This window comes from Rhynchophorus ferrugineus, unplaced genomic scaffold (genome assembly GCF_030347505.1).
Source record: "Rhynchophorus ferrugineus isolate W39M unplaced genomic scaffold, kcgeb_rfMv2 rfM9, whole genome shotgun sequence".
NCBI lineage: Eukaryota > Metazoa > Arthropoda > Insecta > Coleoptera > Curculionidae > Rhynchophorus > Rhynchophorus ferrugineus.
Genome location: NW_027472588.1, coordinates 10,334,493 through 10,342,077, shown reverse-complemented (window position 1 = coordinate 10,342,077; position 7,585 = coordinate 10,334,493). Strand labels below are relative to the sequence as shown.

Below are 7,585 nucleotides of genomic sequence, written 5' to 3'. Positions count from 1 at the left end.
CACTGAGACGAATTAAACGAAACTTTCGTTTATAATCTGTTGTGGCTCATTTGTACTGTGTAAACCAAAATAAGGTAAAACTGTATAAAGGCAACTACCGTACCTAACAACTACGTCAAAACTATTTTATTATGTTGTGTCAATAATGTTACAGTCATTTTAGACCTATTTTAATTTATATAAATTTTAAAACTTGCCATCTTATAACACGTAATCGCTTTCAAAATAAAATGTTATAATTATTATGTTAAGATGAATTATTATGAAAGATGACAAATTTGGTATCAATATAATAAAATATTATATTGACAGAGGCCTAATCCAAATAAATTATAGAATATAAATTTTATAAATTTTAGGATTTTAGATTTATTTTTATGTACATTCACAGAATATTAATGGCTTCACAGAAATATGTTTTCTTTACAGGAGCCTATAATAAGGATTTAAATTTACTAATCAAATTACATCCAGATATTGGAGGTAGCGAAAATTTTCTCCAGAAGCCTCTATTGAATATTCTCTCTATTATTATATGACTAGATGATGTAATATTGCTTGTTCTAGAGTAATGTCATAGTTTGCGATGACCATGCCTACAAACATAATGTTATGTTAGGATATCGTATTATTTCCCAATGATTTCAACCAATTCACCTCGACACCAAGATTAATATCATAACAGCAGCTGATAATAACAGCTGACTTTTTCTGCTTGACCGACTATTTCAGTTTTATTAACAAAAATATGTTTTTGCTGAACATCACACTCATTCGTCCTTTTATCAAACAGTCAACAGTTCCAGATATAAGGTAAATAGGAACACCATCAGTTACAACTAGGCCACAAATAACCCGGCTATAAACCAGATAATTCGACACTTTATTTGGTCACGTTTAATCAAAAGGCCTATCGCACCAATACACCCATTTACAAACAAAACGATATAATTTTTCTTCATTTCGCCGAGGCGGAACGCTCGTCGTTTTTGCCGCCACGTGAAAAATGGCGCCGGAACTAACAAAAACAAACGCAAAACGCGGCCACAATAAAAATTACTCCTTGTCATACGGAGCATCGGGCCGGGGACCTTATCTGCGCCTAACAGCCACGTGCGTCCTTCCTATTGACGCACCCTCTGTGCCTTATCGCGAGATGTGTCTTGTGTCAATAGTACAAAAGGTGAGTATAGCGTCTCTGATAACGTCTAATCTGAACTTCAATATAGACAAAAGATATATCCTTGTTTACGTTGCTTAAAGGGATAGGTATTGGCAAGGGGCTTTTATTCGCGAGGTGGAAAGGGAAGAAAAAAACTTTATTTTCGTGTGTGTTCTCGGCATTCAATCTTTTATTTAATTTTATCTGACAGAATATCGAGAACTCGAACTTCCAGCTCAGCCAAATCAATAGGATTTTGGATATTCGGCGAGGTTCTTGCGTGTTCTATCGCATAAAAACACTTTGTTTTCATCATATCCATTATATCATATTATCTACAATATATTGATTCCAGAACTAAATATTAGGTGGACAAACAAGATGGTTTCAAGAAAAGGAAGCACTTCCAGTTAAGTAAAGTAACATTTTGAATTAAAGTACTAACAGGACAATTGAAAAGTCCCCGGCCTACCATAGTAAAACATATTTTTTAGCAAAATTAGTTTTTTTTTATTCAACATAATTCCCCTGAAAAGTTATACACTGATTATAGCAACCCTACAAATTTTCGATACCATTTTTGTAGTACGATTTGTCCTTTGCTCCAAAATAAGCCGCAGTTACGGTGATTACCTCTTCATTCGACGAAAATTTCTCCAAGTCCACTTCGTTCACCGTCTTCGAGTGCTCATTTCACCATTTATAAACTTAGCATACCAATCCTTGATGGTTGATTTTCCTGGAGCAGTGTCCGGAAACTCAGCATCAAGCCAAGTTTTTCCTTCAACTGCATTTTCTCTTCAGAAAGCAATCTTATATCAACACGCGAAATTCCTTTTTATCCATTTTTCCACAATAACAAAAGTTGCTTCACTCAAAATGCTATAATGCACAAACTAATGATGCGATAGCTGTCAAATTTATACACGCATCTTTTGACGGTTAAGGCTAACTAAAAACATATGTATTTAGTTCGGATAACGCCATCTATGTGTCAGGCCGGGACTCTTCAATTGACCTGTTATATTGTATAATTACACATTTTCGTCAACATAATCTTAAACAATTAGCAGTTTTGCTAGCTATTAGCGGTCCAAACCGTAAACATCTCTCCTTTTTGCATCACGAATCGCTGTATACACACCTTTCTTCAGATTCTTTCCTTTAGTCTCTATACTGTAACTCTGAATCGACTGAGGCACGTCAGCATACATTATTTGAACTAATAAAATCTGATAGAACAAACGCTCTTCTGGAAAGCTCTACAAAGCTCTACGTTTGTTAACTGGTGTTGGAATTTTATTCTATTTTTCTTTGTGAATCGGTCCATGGTAAAGAAATTATGATCTAAGTTTAAGTTTTTAGTGCTTTTGATGTTGCAATGTAAAAATGTTACTTTTTCTAGGGTATTGTTATGGCTTAGAGTCGGCCATCCGATAGTCATATATCCACAATTAAACATGACGTTGTATTAGAATATCGTTGCCTCCGAGTGACACATTTGATTTCTTAATAAATTATTCTTATTATCCCTCAATTCGTTCTATTGATTCTACAACAACAGCTAATGGTAACAAATATATATATATAAATATATATATATATATATATATATATATATATATATATATATTTTCTTTCTTTCACCTCATTTATTACTTTATCAAACAGTTTATCACACGACGTTTTGAGCTTTATCAGTATGAAGAATGAGTTAAGAAAATAGGAAGCTAATAAATCTCAACTTTAGAGAAATTTAATTACTTATTATTGAATTTAGTTTAATTATTTTGATTAATAATTATTGAATAATTTTTAACTATTTAAGATAATGTAACTCATAATACTCAAGGAGCGAGTGTGAAAGGAGAGAATACTACATTTGTAGATTACGGAAATGCTGAAATCACAATATGTACATATCACTCTGATACAGACGATCTATCTAATTATCACAATCAGTTCGTAAAATCCAACACGAAAAACAACGCAAAGAAGCGTACAAGAGCTTGGAATTGGAATTGAGAAAATTCTTCCCAAAATAATAAATGAAAACCAGCAGACCGTCGCAAATTGAAATGTGCGTGTTCCTCGAAAAACAAGTTGTATTTACCAAATTATCTTACTTTCTGTATCTATGGGATAGCAAAGAACCAGCAAATCACTTAACCAAGATATATTGGTACCTCTATGTAAAGTTATTTAACCACCACTGAACATAAAGTTGTGATTGATGAAGCAAATTATAAACTCAGTTCCCTTAGATAGTGATTGCTTCAAATATTTTCAAAGCTTCTGGCACCCTCAGATTAAAGGTGAAGGAAAGTCTTTTCACCTTTATTTGTAGCTATCATCACATCATCAACGCCGGAACATAAAGCATACGCAAAGAGTAAATCAACAACGTTTTAGTGCATGTTGATTTAGAGACTGCTAAACACAAAAACAGTTTTCAATATCTGGGGATGCATTTTGATCAGCCACAGATTTTGATTTAATATGGACAAAAATATGACGAAACACAAACAGCTTCGACGTAAACTAAACCAAATGTATTGGCTGATAGGACGTAAATCTAAATTATCCTTGAATGGTAAGCTTTCGCTGTATAAGTCAATACTGTGAGATACTACTGCAAATCAAACATAGCTATCGATTACCCATATTACATCAGTATACAGTACACAAAGCGTTAGTGTAAAGTACTCTGAAATATTGTTGGTGAATCCCAATGTACTCGCCAAAGAGTTAAATGGGCACGATAACAGTGAAGTGCGTAGGCTCACCCACTTACTAACCTACGAACTGATTAATAGACACAAAGAGTGAGATTTAATAATCTCTGGAATAAGTTAGAATAGTCTTTAGAATAACTTAGGATATACTCTAGAATAAGCTTTTTGAGTTTTGAACAGCAGATCAACCGAAGTCATAAAAAATTCGTATTACGTACAGGCAGATTGTTGAAGATCGAAGAGCTAATAAAAAAATATATGTTAATTGGAAAACTATTTGGAAGTGTATTCCAAGTTACATTTCAAGACAGTACCGCTTGACTCAAAATATATTTAAAACCATCATTGGCTAGAAGCTCTTTGTTCATCTAGAAATCGTATTAAAATACCTGTTATTGATTATGTTTTTATGTTTGTACCAGAAATATTCTCAGCGTTTAAAAGATGATGTCGGTCAGCTAACGTATATAATATTAATTTGCTAATTAATTAGTTAGAATAATTCTACCATCAATAAAAGGGGACTAAAGTCTATTTTCTTAATAAGAACAGTTTATATTACGTATTAGTTAAATATAACAAACTCTCGCAGGAAAAATTATATATTGCCTTTTTTCTTAAAGTCATAAAAAATCAATCAAGCAACCACTATGTCAGCATATTTACGCTAGTAATTAAGAAGCAGGCCATACCAGCCTATTATAATCAATTTCTCAAGCTCCGCATATATTTGCGGTTCGTATTAATTAATTAGTTTTTAGGTCATCTTTTCTTATTAGTACCTCATTATATTAACTCATTTTGATAGGAAGCACTTTAATACTAATCCAATTAAAATAAATAAGGAACAGCTTTATTAAACAATCCAAAATAATTAGTGAATATTTGGTTCACAACTAAAATTGTAATATTAAGGACATCCAATATATTGGCGAAATTTACTTCCAAATTTGTGTTTGAAAGTGTTTAACATTTTTCAAACCAAAGGCAAGTTTATTGTTTGATTCTAAACAATAAGGCTTTTAACTCTTGAAAATTTCGATCGTATTTTGACGATAATTTTTAGCAGCAAGTAGTCCTCCAAAAGGTGTTAATAAATTAAGAGGAGCGTAAACATAATAAATAATTCAATTGATGGAAAATAATGCGAACTGAGTTTAGCGTAAACATATTTTACGATCATTTTCTGTATTACATATATATTCCCATTCATAATTCGCACCTGCTGTAATAACGCAATTACAATTAAATTTCTTTTGAAGTTTATTACTATTTAACAAGAAGTAGATCGAAAAGTGATTCCTTGTTAAGTCAGTACAAACCGTCCTTTTATTTTTTCGAACTCACTCTTCTATTCAAATTTAAAGCATATTAAAAATGTTGTTTACACCAACTATAAAACAGGACAACCAATTAGGTATTCTTTCGCGATAGCTGAATGAACTTTATAAGATTGCCTGTATTTCTCGCCGCCTGTTTGCATAATTTATTCATTTTTTATGCTTTTGGAATGCTTAGCCTTTACAATATATATTTGTAGGCTGTGATCAATGCCGTTTGCTAATATTCAAATGTTAAAAGGAAAAAAAATTTTCTTTTGTGGACAAAGAATGGATGATGGAGCAAAATTAGAGATGAGCTGTTATATGAAAGATGATTGTCCAATGTTTTCCTTTGAACTTTACATTTCACATAGCTACGGTGTCCGAGTGGTTAAGGAGATGGACTTGAAATCCATTGGGCTTTGCCCGCACAGGTTCGAATCCTGTCCGTAGCGATGATATTTTTACATGAAATTTTGGCCAAAAATTTTTTTTCCTAAAAGTAGTATTTTTAACATACGAAAGTGGAATTTTCACTTTCAAAATAAAAAATGATGAAAAAATGGGTTCAACATTTTAATTGAGAAAACACTAAAATAATTATATTAGTATAAAGTTAGGGTATTGCAAGATCGATAAGGTATTGCCGCATGAAGAATTGCCAATAAACTTAAACTCTTAAAATTCTTATTAATATATGTGTCCATTCAATAATTATTAACAAAAGAAGGAGGAGTAAAATTGGAGTAAAAGATTGCAGAAAATTGCCAAATTCGGCATTCATTTTCTTGTTTTAATCCAGATTTATCTCTCTCATCGTCATATGGTGGTTAATTTGTGCAGCATTTTGATTAAAGAATATGCCTAATCTCTTGCTTCAATTTGGAGATAGCTTTGACCGTCGACTTGCAAAGTAATTTTTTTGTTGAAGCCTCCAATGGAGATAAGACATGAAAACTTGAAGGATATTTTAAATAATACATATATATATATATATATATATATATATATATATATATATATATATATACATCCATTTCTTGACATGATCTTGTAGTCCTGGGGAATCATACAAGTTGTCTTCTAATTGCAAAGAAGTTATTACATTTAGTTGAAATGTGTGATTGCTATGGATCAGCTATCAGAAGCTATATTTCTAGAGGGAAATCCGAACCAAGTGATTTTTACAAACCAGCTTTACCAGTAAGATAGTTTTGGGGAAATTTAAAGACAACGCTAGATCAGTTGCTTTGTTATGGACGGTATAGAGTCAAATTAACGGTTTTATGATGAACAATTCAGTTTTTTCTCACGAAATACTTATCATCACCTTCCTAGATGCCAATGCCCGCTTCTCAATAATTCTAGCAATCTTTTCGGCTTTCAACCACACATTATTATTCGACCTGAGCACTTCTTAATCATTGGCGATGGCAAATCAACAAAGAATAAATACTGCTTTATTTGAAGGCTGGATTTTGCTTGCTTATTAATGTAAGAAAGTGAATATTAAGTACAATAATATATTATAATAATATATATAAATAAAATAAATATCAATAAGAGTTAAATAATGAAGTATTCTCTCGAGAAATATAAAACCAATCATTGAGGAATAATATACTATTCATAAACACTAATTTGGTTTCAAGAAACAACATTCCACTATTGATCAGGTCCATAAAATCACCAATGTCATGGAATAATCCCTATAATAAAATTACATTTGTTCTGCAATATTCTTATATTTTATTCAAGCTATCGATGGAGTTTGGCATGAAGTTCTAAAGCATAAAATTAAAATATTTAGTTATGGAGTTGCCTTTGATAAGGGTATTGAAAGCAGTCATTTATCTGCAATATATTGGGGACTTCTACAATAAAATGTGTGTTGCTATATTTGCATAAGATACGGCAATCCTAGCTATTGGGAAATCAGAAAAGTTACAAATAGCTACTGTTTAAATTCAATAATCGACGTCAAAATGGCGTTTCAAAATTAAGCAAAAGAAATCAGGGCATATTGATTTGACCAACAAAAGAATCAGGCACAAGACAGTATATATAAATCAACAAGTAGTCTGTACAATTACAGCCAAATATCTTGGCATAACGTTTGACGTTAAATTCAGATGGAAACCACATATTAATAAAAAAAATGAAGGAATCAAGCTGAAGTCTAAAAAATTTAAGGTTTATCGGATCAGCTCAGCTCTGTCAGTATATTGTAAACTTTTGTTTTACCATCAAGTCTTGTGTGGGCCGGTGTGGATTTATGTTGTTCAGCTCTGCATTTTTACTAATACCAATGTTTTATATACAGCTACAGAATTATTATACAAAAATTTCAAAACAAGGTACGGTGA

General features: G+C 31.8%; 1 non-coding gene across 1 annotated transcript; it reads left to right on the top strand.

Annotated features, from left to right (window-relative positions):
* The first annotated feature begins 5,592 nt into the window (after window positions 1-5,592).
* On the top strand, window positions 5,593-5,674 carry TRNAS-UGA (transfer RNA serine (anticodon UGA)). The gene has a single exon. It is a non-coding gene; the product is annotated as a tRNA-Ser (tRNA).
* The last annotated feature ends 1,911 nt before the right edge of the window (window positions 5,675-7,585 follow it).